A 12845-nucleotide genomic window follows, 5' to 3' on the forward strand; every position below is an offset into this window, starting at 1 on the left:
CTACACTGTGTACTGTTTGAAAGTGCGCAAGGACAGTTCGACCGCCCTAACAAAACAATATGTTTATGAAACACGAACAACTTGCGCGGATCAAGACTGAAGAGCACGCGCTCGAAGCACGCAACAGTGTTTCCATCTGTCTCCGCATCCCATCACCCTTCATGACCATGCATGAAGCCACACGGCGAACACTATGCAGGAGCTCCCGCTAACATGGGTGTGTAAAATAGTGAGACATCCGCGTATTCACCCAATATGAGTCCCTTGTGATTAAGACCTACTCGCCAAAATGCTCTTCGTGGTATGGGTCGCAACGTATGTGAAGACTTCATCCGTGCCATAGGGCTGTCCTTCCAAGACATCGATAGAGATGCATGCGCTGATGGTGTAGCCGCCTTCCATCTCTGTGAGGGAAGGTGATTGAGATATGGGATCATTATACTGGGGGCATGTAATACGGTGAACGTCTTCGGTAATGTCTGATTTGATAGTGTTGCCACTACTTTTTAACCGACCTATGTACATTGAGCTGACTCAGTAAGAATGCTTAAGCGTTCCATTCCAGAAGTATAGTCTGAATGCCTGTGAAATTCAGTAACAACGGGCAATGTACTGTAACCTCGATGAAGACAGACGGCTTCGTGTGAGGTGGTTGGAAAGCACGAAATAAATTCCACTCGTGTAGGCAATATGCCAAAGTGCGTAACCATTTAGCCGTGAATCGTATGGTGGCTCATAGTCCAGATGTTTTGCAACATCTAGTGCCTGAAAGCATCGAAGAATCAAAGTTCTGAAATAAGGTGTGATAACGCAAGAACCTCCAGGAGATCAATGTCACAAGGAGGAACATTCTGTAGCCAATTTCGCGAATGACGACGAAATGAGGAGGACAACACAAACACCCAAACCCCGGACAGAGAATATTCCCAACCTGGCCAGGAATCGAACCTGAGACTCTGTGCTCCAAAGTTAGCAACGCTAGTCACTTGACCACGAGCTGCTTGTCCGTCCGAACAAAACGGGTAGACGTATAAAGTTGACATTTGCGTCTCATACTAAGGTCTATAGTTCCTTACTGCTTTAAAAAAGTTAAACTAAGTCAATGCAATCAAAAGATACGCTCATTTATGTTACATATTTTGCTACTCGCAAACTCATTGAAACCTATGGTGTACTTCTCCTTGACCTAAAATAGTGACATATGGAAGACGCAAGGTTTGAAAGTAAAAGTAAAGGATAGGGATCCATTTTTTTTTCTTCAAGGACAGACAGTGTTGTACCACGGGAAGCTCGTATTAAATGATTTGTTCTGAGGCAGTTACTTGCGTGGTAATGTCGTCATCTGACAGGCTTTCTAGCTCAAAGTGGTACAAACCAAAAGTGGACACGTAGTTTATAACGCGTAACGCCTGCCAGATAGTAGTATTTTGAAATTTCTCGCTGCAGATCACTCAGTATCAGCTTTTGGTGATATATAAGAGCCTTTCTTACTACAAATCGGAACTGTGGGTCATAGCTTAAAGAATAATTTTATTTGTACAAAAATGTTTCCCCTCTGCATAATATTCATCCCTTTCATCGAAGAGCACTTTAGACAGCTGCCAACAAACAAGTGGACGTTCGACAATCGCAAGACTAATCTTACCAGCACTCATGTGACAGAGTTACCCGCTGCCTCATAGAAATTTGCTTAAGTCGTCGCTCCGGCAAGCGGCCCTTTGTGCATGCGCGCCGTGCGCTGTTTACCTTTTGATCCGAGCCGCCTTCTTCCGTCCACACTGCTGGCTGCCAGATCGCTGACAGAGATCAGGGCGGTCACCGCGGCGTATCCGGTAAGCGCGAGATAAGTGGGTGTCGCCGGTGGGGAACGGCGCCAACGGGATTTGCCTCGCCTCGCAAGAAACGAACCGTCTCACTGAGTGCTCAACTCGCTGTCAACCGGCTTTTAATAGGAGCTTAGCGCTCACCGCGCTTGGCTTATCTCTATCTGCTCTCTTGTTCTGTGGATATAGGCACAAATACTGTACCGTGTTGACCGCCCTTCGGTCTCGTCTTCGTTGACATCGTCTGCAACATTCGATGATTCACTATAATTTTTCCATCTCCTGCAGTCTATCTTGCCCTCCTCTCCTCTTATTCTCTACTGACGCGTCCTAGTTGCTTTGACTGTCCCCCATAAACAGACCATTTATAATGTAGTTTGTGAACAAACTTCGTGTCACAGATTTTATCAGAATTCTCGGCATATGAGATTGCGCGCACCGGCGGTTAATGTGAGAGGGAGAGAATAACGTCCGTCGCAGCACGTTTATCGTCATTTCTCTGAACAAAAGAAATGAATGGCGAAGGGAGGTGGGGGGGGGGGGGGGGTGAAACAAAACTCGCACTTTTCTTCATACGACATCCTGAATGCCATTGATTAAGACCTTCAGTTAAGAACAGGATTTAAAAACTTCCAAAAAGTATCTGTGACTGGATTGAGGACTTCTTGACAGGGAAACTGCTGCATTTCAAAGGAGATGGAGAGTCATCTAAGGATGTAGAAGTAACTTCGGGCATGCCCCATCGTAGTGTGCAGGGGACTCTTCCAGTTCATATCATGTATTAATCACCCGGCAGAGAATATTAACATTAATCCCACACTACGTGAACTTCATAAGCCGAAATAATGTAGTAGCCTATGGCTACAACATCAGTCGTAACTGTACTCAGTCAACTCATACAAATGCAACAATATGTAAGAATGTGAAATGGAACTATCACATAGGCCCAGTCGTAGGTAAAACAGGTTGCAGACTGCGTTCCAGTGGCAGAATACTGGAGAAATTCAACCACTCTTAAAAGAGGTTGATTACAGAATACTTGTGCGACGCTCCCTATGACGTTGCTCATGTGTGTAGAATAGCACTATCGGGGATATTGAACGGATACAAATAAGGTTAACAGGTTTGATTGACTCCTAGGAGAGGTTTTCTTTAATGGGGACTTCATCAGGATTACGTGCACCACGACCGCCTAAGGTACAAATTCAGCTCTGTGAGTTGTACATTCGGTCTGACAAGTACTGTTCACTGACACATGCAGATATTGCAATTTTACTGCTTGTATTTGTAAGTCCACAGGGTTTTAATACTAGCACTTACGATGGGCACGCAGTGGTTCAAATCGATTTGCAACAGAAATAAAGATTTCTTCTTCAACAACCAACCCTGTTCCTCCTTGGTTTATTACAGGAGAGTGTCACGGAAAGGCTTGTAGACACAACCCTCATTGTCCGAGAAAGCCAGCTCACAAAGTTTCAAAAAACAGCCTTAGGTGTTGAATCTAAGAATATGCAACAACCCCCCTGTGTATCGCTGCTTTAGTGATCAAAAGGACAAGATTGGACTAATTGCAGCATCCACAGAGGCGTTTATAAAATTGTTATTCCCGTGCTCCATGTTTAATTGAACGGGAAGAAGCACTAATAAACGGTACAATGAGATATAACCTCTGTCGTGCACTTCACAGTATTTGCAGAGTATAGATGTAGAAGTAGAGCACGTCCCGGCCCGTTGCTCAGACTGTGGCAGATGGCGTATCGGTTTTACACAAACGAAAATCGTTGTGCCATTTAGTACTTCGGAGGGCTGAGTCAGAAGCATCTTGGCAGTGGTGTGTCGGTGTAATAAGTTATGACTTCTGCATTAAAGATGTAGAGATAGAAACAGGTGAAGTCAACAGAAATCGGATACAAACTTTTTCTCGGATAACTAGGGACGAATATTTGAAAACAATTCGCAATACACAACAAGAAATATAAATAAATCTGATGGGAAATGATGTAATTTTAGCACGATCAGTCAGTCTGGATGTTTATCTCTGTAAAGTGAAATGAAAGTTAAAACACCTGCTAACGTATCTTTTTCACTTCATTTACGCAACCAGGTTCGGTGGGCCATTACGCAATCTTTAGGACCCTTGACCGACAAATTGGATCATGTGAGGTCATAACATGAGCCAGTATTAAATAAACGGTATCCGTAGATCTCTGGCATATACCCCACTATCCCTTCGTTCATCAACTGACGACACGGAATAGTGTCGTGCAAACCAGAGATCAGAGGACACAGTTTATGTAATATTACTCTTTGTTATGACTGCACACAAGATTGGATTCCTCCCAAGTTACGTTGAGCAAGTTTCAATGTAAAAGGGACGGCTGCAGGGGTTTTAATTTTTATTTCATCTTAGACAGTAGAGGTCCTTGTAACGATCTATTACAAGGACAGCAATGTAAAATTCTTGCAACTAAAGAACATAAAACTTAATTTTTTGAACTAAAGTGAATCGCTTTCTTTATTTAAATTTCTAAAGTCTGAAAATAACTTTAAAAAAGCTGGTAAGTCTGCATAGCAATAAAAGCATCATAACAGAGCTGCCGGCCAATCCGAAGTCCAGTCCCATTAACATAACTATATTTTCCGAGAGAATTTTCTGCAGTTGTAGGATTCACAAAGGATCTCAAATTAGCAGGTGTGTTGGTGCGGACCGCAATGTTCACCTCATTCTTCGCTCTTTTTTTAGTTGTTCTACTACCAGGTCTCTGCAGAACGGAATTGCGTTTTCGTCCCCATTCTTAGCCTAGTCTATCCAGTTTAAGCCTCTTTATCTTTGTTTGATTACTGCATCCTACATCCAGGTTCAAGTGACGGTTACACACACACACACACACACACACACACACACACACACACACACACACACACACACAGGCGCGCGCGCGCGCGCGTGAGAAACACACACAAACATTACTTCATTATTATTACGTCTTGTTAATAGTTTACAAACCACGCTGAAATTTACCAGTTTATGCGTTAAATAACGTCTGGATACTGTGTGTATTCCACTATTGCATGTTAGTAACGTAAAGTAATTAATTTAGTTTGTTCGCACCACAATTACGTCATACAATACGTTTTGTAAATGCCAACAAGTTTTATCTGTGATGATGGTTACGCATCAGGACAGTGCATTAAGCTACTTTCAGCAGAAACTGCAACGAACGTCTTTTCATAAATACGTGTGGACAGGCAAGTTTCGTGTTTTCACCTATTTTCAGTCGGCATAAAACGTTTCATTAAAACAACGTACTTAAAGAATTAAAGGCTGCAGCGTTGAAAATGCAGCAAACACAAATTTTGTGCTAATGACGATATGAATTTATTACACCAACTTAAGATCGCTGAAAGCCCGAAACGCGTTTTGGCATACACAAAGTTACATAAAAAATTAATGGTTGCTGCATTTCATTAAAGAATATATTTAATTAATGATATATATTTTTCAAGCTGTTCTTTTACTAGCTTTATGGGTACTACGTTAAGAAATGTCACAAACATGTGGGATTCCCTGCTTAAATTCTTGTAAACAATACCTATACATACTCACTTGCAGCTGTCAAACGTTTATGCAAAGGTTAAACCTCTCTGACTTTCTGTCTTACAACCTTTCATTGCACTGATCCCTCAGAAAGCTAATTCGTCAACCTTATCACTTTAATGTTGGATTATCCCAACCAGGCTGCGCAGAACAAACGAAACTTTTGCGAAAGTCTATGTTGATTCTCAGAAGTCTTGTATTTCCTCGTGAATTTTATAATGAACATTTTTTAGTTGAACGCATTTTCTGTTTTTGCTGTTTTCTGTCTATTTTTTGCTGCAGAACAATAAAAACAAATTGTACTAAGACTCCACTGCATAATTTTCCTACTTACTATCTCTTAACGCTACAAAGACAACCTCTTTCATCGCCCTACTGACTTGGGGTTAAGGTACCGAGCTCTGAAAAGCACAAAAATGCACTGAATTATGAAAAGGCACAATTGCGTGGAAGAATATCACGTTCGGAAAAATAGTATGCACTGCTCAAGAAAAGGTGATACATTTCATTTATAACTGGTGCGTATGGAAGTACAACTCCTGAATACTGGTGAAAGGAATCCTTCGAAGGCTCTTAGCAATAGGTGGTGGTTTTCATCAACAGTCGTAAGCTGTGGGAGTCATATCACTGATTGTTTTTACAGGACGTTTGGATGGCTGACCATCAGTTAGGAGTATACAATGTTTCTCCATCAAGCGTCCATCGTATTTGAAGGTTAACTGCATTAAAATAATACACTCCTGGAAATTGAAATAAGAACACCGTGAATTCATTGTCCCAGGAAGGGGAAACTTTATTGACACATTCCTGGGGTCACATACATCACACACAGGCAACAGAGCATGCACAATGTCGGCACTAGTGCAGTGTATATCCACCTTTCGCAGCAATGCAGGCTGCTATTCTCCCATGGAGACGATCGTAGAGATGCTGGATGTAGTCCTGTGGAACGGCTTGCCATGCCATTTCCACCTGGCGCCTCAGTTGGACCAGCGTTCGTGCTGGACGTGCAGACCGCGTGAGACGACGCTTCATCCAGTCCCAAACATGCTCAATGGGGGACAGATCCGGAGATCTTGCTGGCCAGGGTAGTTGACTTACACCTTCCAGAGCACGTTGGGTGGCACGAGATACATGCGGACGTGCATTGTCCTGTTGGAACAGCAAGTTCCCTTGCCGGTCTAGGAATGGTAGAACGATGGGTTCGATGACGGTTTGGATGTACCGTGCACTATTCAGTGTCCCCTCGACGATCACCAGAGGTGTACGGCCAGTGTAGGAGATCGCTCCCCCCACCATGATGCCGGGTGTTGGCCCTGTGTGCCTCGGTCGTATGCAGTCCTGATTGTGGCGCTCACCTGCACGGCGCCAAACACGCACACGACCATCATTGGCACCAAGGCAGAAGCGACTCTCATCGCTGAAGACGACACGTCTCCATTCGTCCCTCCATTCACGCTTGTCGCGACACCACTGGAGGCGGGCTGCACGATGTTGGGACGTGAGCGGAAGACGGCCTAACGGTGTGCGGGACCGTAGCCCAGCTTCATGGAGACGGTTGCGAATGGTCCTCGCCGATACCCCAGGAGCAACAGTGTCCCTAATTTGCTGGGAAGTGGCTGTGCGGTCCCCTACGACACTGCGTAGGATCCTACGGTCTTGGCGTGCATCCGTGCGTCGCTGCGGTCCGGTCCCAGGTCGACGGGCACGTGCACCTTCCGCCGACCACTGGCGACAACATCGATGTACTGTGGAGACCTCACGCCCCACGTGTTGAGCAATTCGGCGGTACGTCCACCCGGCCTCCCGCATGCCCACTATACGCCCTCGCTCAAAGTCCGTCAACTGCACATACGGTTCACGTCCACGCTGTCGCGGCATGCTACCAGTGTTGAAGACTGCGATGGAGCTCCGTATGCCACGGCAAACTGGCTGACACTGACGGCGGCGGTGCACAAATGCTGCGCAGCTAGCGCCATTCGACGGCCAACACCGCGGTTCCTGGTGTGTTCGCTGTGCCGTGCGTGTGATCATTGCTTGTACAGCCCTCTCGCAGTGTCCGGAGCAAGTATGGTGGGTCTGACACACCGGTGTCAATGTGTTCTTTTTTCCATTTCCAGGATAAACTATTCTAAATTGAGAGGTACCTTTGTGAGTAACGTCCCAGTTAAAGTCTTTAAAGAGAGAGGTAATGTAGTTATAGTCTCAGTCTGAACAGCGTTGTGTCTTACACTCACAATACATACAACGTCAAGGTTCTCAGCAGTGCTATAGGCGTTGACAGACAATGTCGGCAGACGAACATGCCAGATTCATTGAAACAGTTGAAAAATTGCTATATCTTTTAAATGGAAAAATGTTTTCTCATTCTCATTTCGTGCATACAGTTTTTCAACTACTTTATTTACACATATGATGGAAAGAGAATATGTCTGATGTGGTGGGGAGTTTGGATCTGGTAGCGATAAGATGCTGGGCAAACAATGCTCAAATGTTTCATCCTTTGTTTTTTTTTTAATTTTATGTAAATACGGTTTCTCAAATCTAGCAAACACGTAACAAGTCGCTGCAGAGGCACATACTCATTTAGAGAAAAAAAACACTTCTTTTGAATGATACTTTTTTCTCCTGAAACATTTAAGGAAATACACATTTAAAAGAGAATCAAAGAGCCAGATTCAGAGGCATGTGCACCCTGTTTCGAAAGACAATTACAAGGAGCTTTTAATACCAAGATTAGAACGAAGTAAATACGAAAATCCTTCCGCACGGGTCCCGAAAGCCAAACGGTACCGACCAACTACAATGTCATCCTAAGCCGATAGGCGCCACTGGATGGATCGAGCGTGTGAGGACTGAGGTGAGGGACGCGAATGGTCGACTTCGGTTTATTGGGAGAAGTTTCGGAGAGTTTCGTGTACGTGTAAAGAAGGCCGCATATAGGACGCTGGTGCGAACTATTCTTGGAGACTGCGCAAGTGTTTGGGAACCGTATCAGGTCGGGTTGAAGGTAGACATCGAAGCATTTCTGAGGCGGCCTACTAGATCTGTTACTCGAAGGTTCGAACAACACTTCAGTGTTATGGAGGTGCTTCGGGAACTCAAATGGGAATCATCAGAGGGAAGGTGGCGATCCTTTCGAGAAACACTATTGAGAAAATTTACAGAACCGGCATTTGAAGCTGATTTCCGAATGATTCTACTGACGCCAACATACACTGGGCGTAATGAACACGAAGATACTGTAAGATACAAGAAATGTGGGTTCATACGGAGGAATGTAAGTAGTCTTTTTTTCCCTCGCACTATTTGCGAATGGAAGAGAGTGCTCTCCGCCATGCACCGTACGGTGGTTTGTCGAGTATCGACGTAGATGTGGATAAGGAGGGACATGCAGTCAGCAGTTAGTTTTCGTGACTGGAGGTGTTACAACAATCACCATCAACATTTAAATAAAAATCTTTTAGATTTCCAAAATACGAGGAAGTGATGAAAAAGCTTCTGATTTTTTTTCTGATCCCCGTATCGGTTCCGGTTTTACATGTCATGCGTGTTAACCGGTCGACTTTCATATTTCGGTGATACAAGTTGCAACCCTTTACACCACTGGAGGGATTCGAATTGTCGCGTGTAACATGGCGGTGCGTAAGGCAGCTATGTTGATGCGTGATAACTCAGAAAACTGAAAGCAAGAATTCGAACAGTTCGTGCACACATGGAGCACTATCTCCTTCAGCAGACAACGCCAGACCACACACGAGCGTTGCGACATCTACAACAATTCGACGGCTTGGGTTCGCTGTCATCGATCAACCTCCATTTAGTCCAGTCTTGGCCCTGTGCGATTTTCATCAGTTTCCAAAACTTAAAGAACACCTTCGAGAACTTTACTTTGTTAGTGGTGAAGATATGCAAGCAAAGCTGAGGCTGTGGCCCCGCCAAGAAAGTCAAAAATTCTACAGCGACAGTACAAAGAAACTGGTGTCTCGTTGGGAGAAATGTATTCGTCGCTAGGGCAACTTGAGAAATCAACACTCTGTAAACAGGTGACAGCAAAGTAGAATCACTTTAATGAAAACAATGTAAACAACTGCTACATGAAGAACAGTAGAACAACATGTTCTTCATTTTTTCCAACTTAACAGAGTTGCACGCACATTCTGAAAACTGGTTAATGTGCTCGCCATAGAGTGTGACCGCCTCTGGGATGGACCATGCTGTGAATAACGTCATGAATGTCTTGTTGAGACAATAACGCCCATTCTTCCTGCGGAGCCGCTCGCAAGTCTTTGAGAGTGGTGGGTGGATGCTGACTTGATGCAACCCGTCTCCCAACCTCCATCCCCGACATTCTTAATGGGATTCAGATCGGGAGAGCGAGAAGGCCACCCCATGTCTGCAGTATCATCTGTTCCTCAGAGAACATCAACCACTCGTGCTCTAAGATGTCTAGCATTATTGTCTATCAGTACGAAGTCTGGGAGCGCAGTACCTCGAAACAACCGTACATCAGGTCCCAAGTCGTCCTCAGGGTAACTGAAAGCAGTTAAACCTTTCCGATTCACCTGTACAATTTCACGAATAGTGGTCAACATAATTCCTGCCCAAACAGTTCCTTCCTCGATATCGGTCTCTTTCCACGATGTTCTGCGTCTCGATATCGTGTTCCAAGTTCCTTTCAGTTGCGAATCCGTCGAGAATCACTCTCCAGACCAAATCTGAACACATCTGTGAAAATATGTTCGACTGTTTAGACGGCATGTTGATGACTCCATTCTAGATATTCCCTCTGTAAAGATGCGTCAGAGGCACACGTACAGCAGGTTTCCAGCGATAAAGGCCACTGTTGAAGCCCTCTGTACTCAGTCTCTATACAACACGTCCAGTGGATGCTGCGAAGTCAGATGCCAGTTGCTACACAGTACTAAGGCGGTACCGTCGTGCTTTTACAGGCAAATAACTGTTCTCTATTTCTGAGATCACACGTGGTCTGCCCTTCCCTGGTCTCCGTGATACAGTTTCGGTCTCTATAAACTGTCGCCACATACGAGAAACAACAGAACGGTTCACGTTAAGCCATCGAGCTACATGAGTTTGCACTGGAGGGCTGTAGGAAGAATGGAAACAGGACATTTGCAGATAGTCTTGTAGGTGTCTTCTCTGTGCCATATTGCAACATCTGTGAGTGTGGGACTACCCGACAAACACTACTCCGTTTGATAGATGCCCCGACGTCATCGTTGGCATGGTATTCCGTTGGCCGAAATGCCATCTTTCGTGGGGAACACGATCGTACGGACATGTGTTGACAGTTTGTATGACTATATCGTGAATTGAACACAGGACGGGAAAACAGCCGTTTGTCGCTTTAACTTTGGACACCGGTCTACGTAGGCAAAAGGCGCAAAGATGGAGAAGGTCTCTAAAGTTTATTTATTGAAAAAGCCTTAAGAAAAAAAAGTGTTCAAATGAGTGTGAATTCCTAAGGGACCAAACTGCTGAGGTCATGGGTCCCTAGACTTACACACTACTTAAACTAACTTATGCTAAGAACAACACACATATACACACCCACGCCCGAGGGAGGACTCGAACCTCCGGCGCGAGGGGCCGCGCAGTCCGTGACAGGGCGCCTCAAACCACGCGGCCTCTCCGCGCGGCAAGCTTTAAGAGCGTTCACGTGAAAAAGTCGGAGACATTACCTTCGAGCACACTGTCGTATTCAGCTCAGGTAATCTTTCAAATCCAAATTTTTAAATGAGTAAATTACCACAAAGCAAAAAGGCAAACGCTGTGATAAACAATTTCATAGCACTGTTAAAAGGAAGCTCAAATTTAATTCGTTAATCACGGTACGGTTATTGACTTGAGCTCATGTCACCCATCAGACAGTTGATTGCTTCAACATACACAGAATATTCGTTAGAACTATATTATACAGGAACAAATCACAGATTGCAAGTGAGTGCAGGTCCTGAGAACAAGAGAAAATGTGTCTGTTTAGCTCACAGAAGCAAATAGACAGATCTACATACAAAAATTTTAAAACATATTGTACAGCTGATGATTCAGAATGAAGTTCAAATATGATTCTAAAGAATCAATGAATGCTTTAAATACAAAAAGTATAGAACTAGAGCCACCCAGAGTGCGGAGCCCTTTACAAATGCCATAAAAATAACTCAGGCATGTTCGGATTACCAAGGCTGCTGACGCAGCTTTAAAAGCCAGACCAAAAAACGGCCCCTAGCGAGAGCTACACATGATATAGGCATGAACCCAAAACAATTCTTAGTTGCAAGGGCTCACCAAATAACTGACTTCTGCAAATCGTATCCAACAATCACACGCAAACGATGTGCCAACCATTTGTTTCTATGCTGGACCCCAAAGGCAAAAGAAATACTGGCTGAACCATAGCTGTCAAACAAGGCATCAGAAATGGGGGGGGGGGGGGGGGCTGTAGACTCAAGCCCCGCCCGTGCAGGCAGAGGGAGGCCTATTACGCGACCGCGTTCGAACTCCGTGAGTTGTTTATATTGGCGTCTTTGTCGCCTTAAAGCCATTTTTGGCCAACATCAACTCACCATGTCCAACCTAAAAGGTAACTAACGCTCACGACAGTTATAGCGTGTATTTAAAGCAAGGCTGATTTGCATTCTCGTAGTGGCACTACTAGCATCACTCTTGGGCGAGTGGCGAGGAATTTGAAGAGACATCATTCACATGTAGAAACACGCCTACCAACGTTCGTTTAGGTCACATAACTCTTTCTTGGGGTTGCGTGTTTTTGTTTTTTCTTCTGGTCTGTGTTGTTGTTGTGGTCTTCAGTCCTGAGACCACAACAACAACACAGACCAGAAGAAAAAACAAAAACACGCAACCCCAACTGGTTTGATGCAGATCTCCATGCTACTCTATCCTGTGAAATCTTCTTCATCTCCCAGTACCTGCTGCAACCTACATCCTTCTGAATCTGTTTAGTGTATTCAAATCTTGGTCTCCCTCTACGATTTTTACCCTCCACGCTGCCGTCCAATGCTAAATTTGTGATCCCTTGATGCCTCAGAACATGTCCTACCAATCGGTCCCCCCTTCTTGTCAAGTTGTGCCACAAAATCCTCTTCTTCCCAATTGTATTCAATACCTCGTCATTACTAATGTGATCTACGAATCTAATCTTCAGCATTCTTCTGTAGCACCACATTTCGAAAGCTTCTATTCTCTTCCTGTCCAAACTATTTATTGTCCATGTTTCACTTCCATACATGGCTACACTCCATACAAATACTTTCAGAAACGACTTCCTGACATTTAAATCTATACTCGATGTTAACAAATTTCTCTTCGTCAGAAACGCTTTCCTTGCCATTGCCAGTCTACACTTTATATCCTCTCCACTTTGACCATCATCAGTTATTTTG

General features: G+C 44.4%; 1 protein-coding gene across 2 annotated transcripts in view; it reads right to left on the reverse strand.

Annotated features, from left to right (window-relative positions):
- LOC126341744 (organic cation transporter protein-like) overlaps positions 1 to 12845 on the reverse strand; it is a 220562-nt gene that overhangs the window by 128483 nt on the left and 79234 nt on the right. The window contains exon 1 of one of the 2 annotated variants that reach the window (XM_050001800.1): positions 1747 to 1901. The exons of the other annotated variant lie outside the window; for it this stretch is intronic. The gene's annotated coding sequence lies outside the window, so the exon portion shown is untranslated. Of the gene's footprint in view, positions 1 to 1746; positions 1902 to 12845 lie in introns of those variants that run through there. 2 annotated transcript variants of the gene reach the window in all.

Source organism: Schistocerca gregaria, chromosome 1 (assembly GCF_023897955.1).
Source record: "Schistocerca gregaria isolate iqSchGreg1 chromosome 1, iqSchGreg1.2, whole genome shotgun sequence".
Taxonomy (NCBI): domain Eukaryota; kingdom Metazoa; phylum Arthropoda; class Insecta; order Orthoptera; family Acrididae; genus Schistocerca; species Schistocerca gregaria.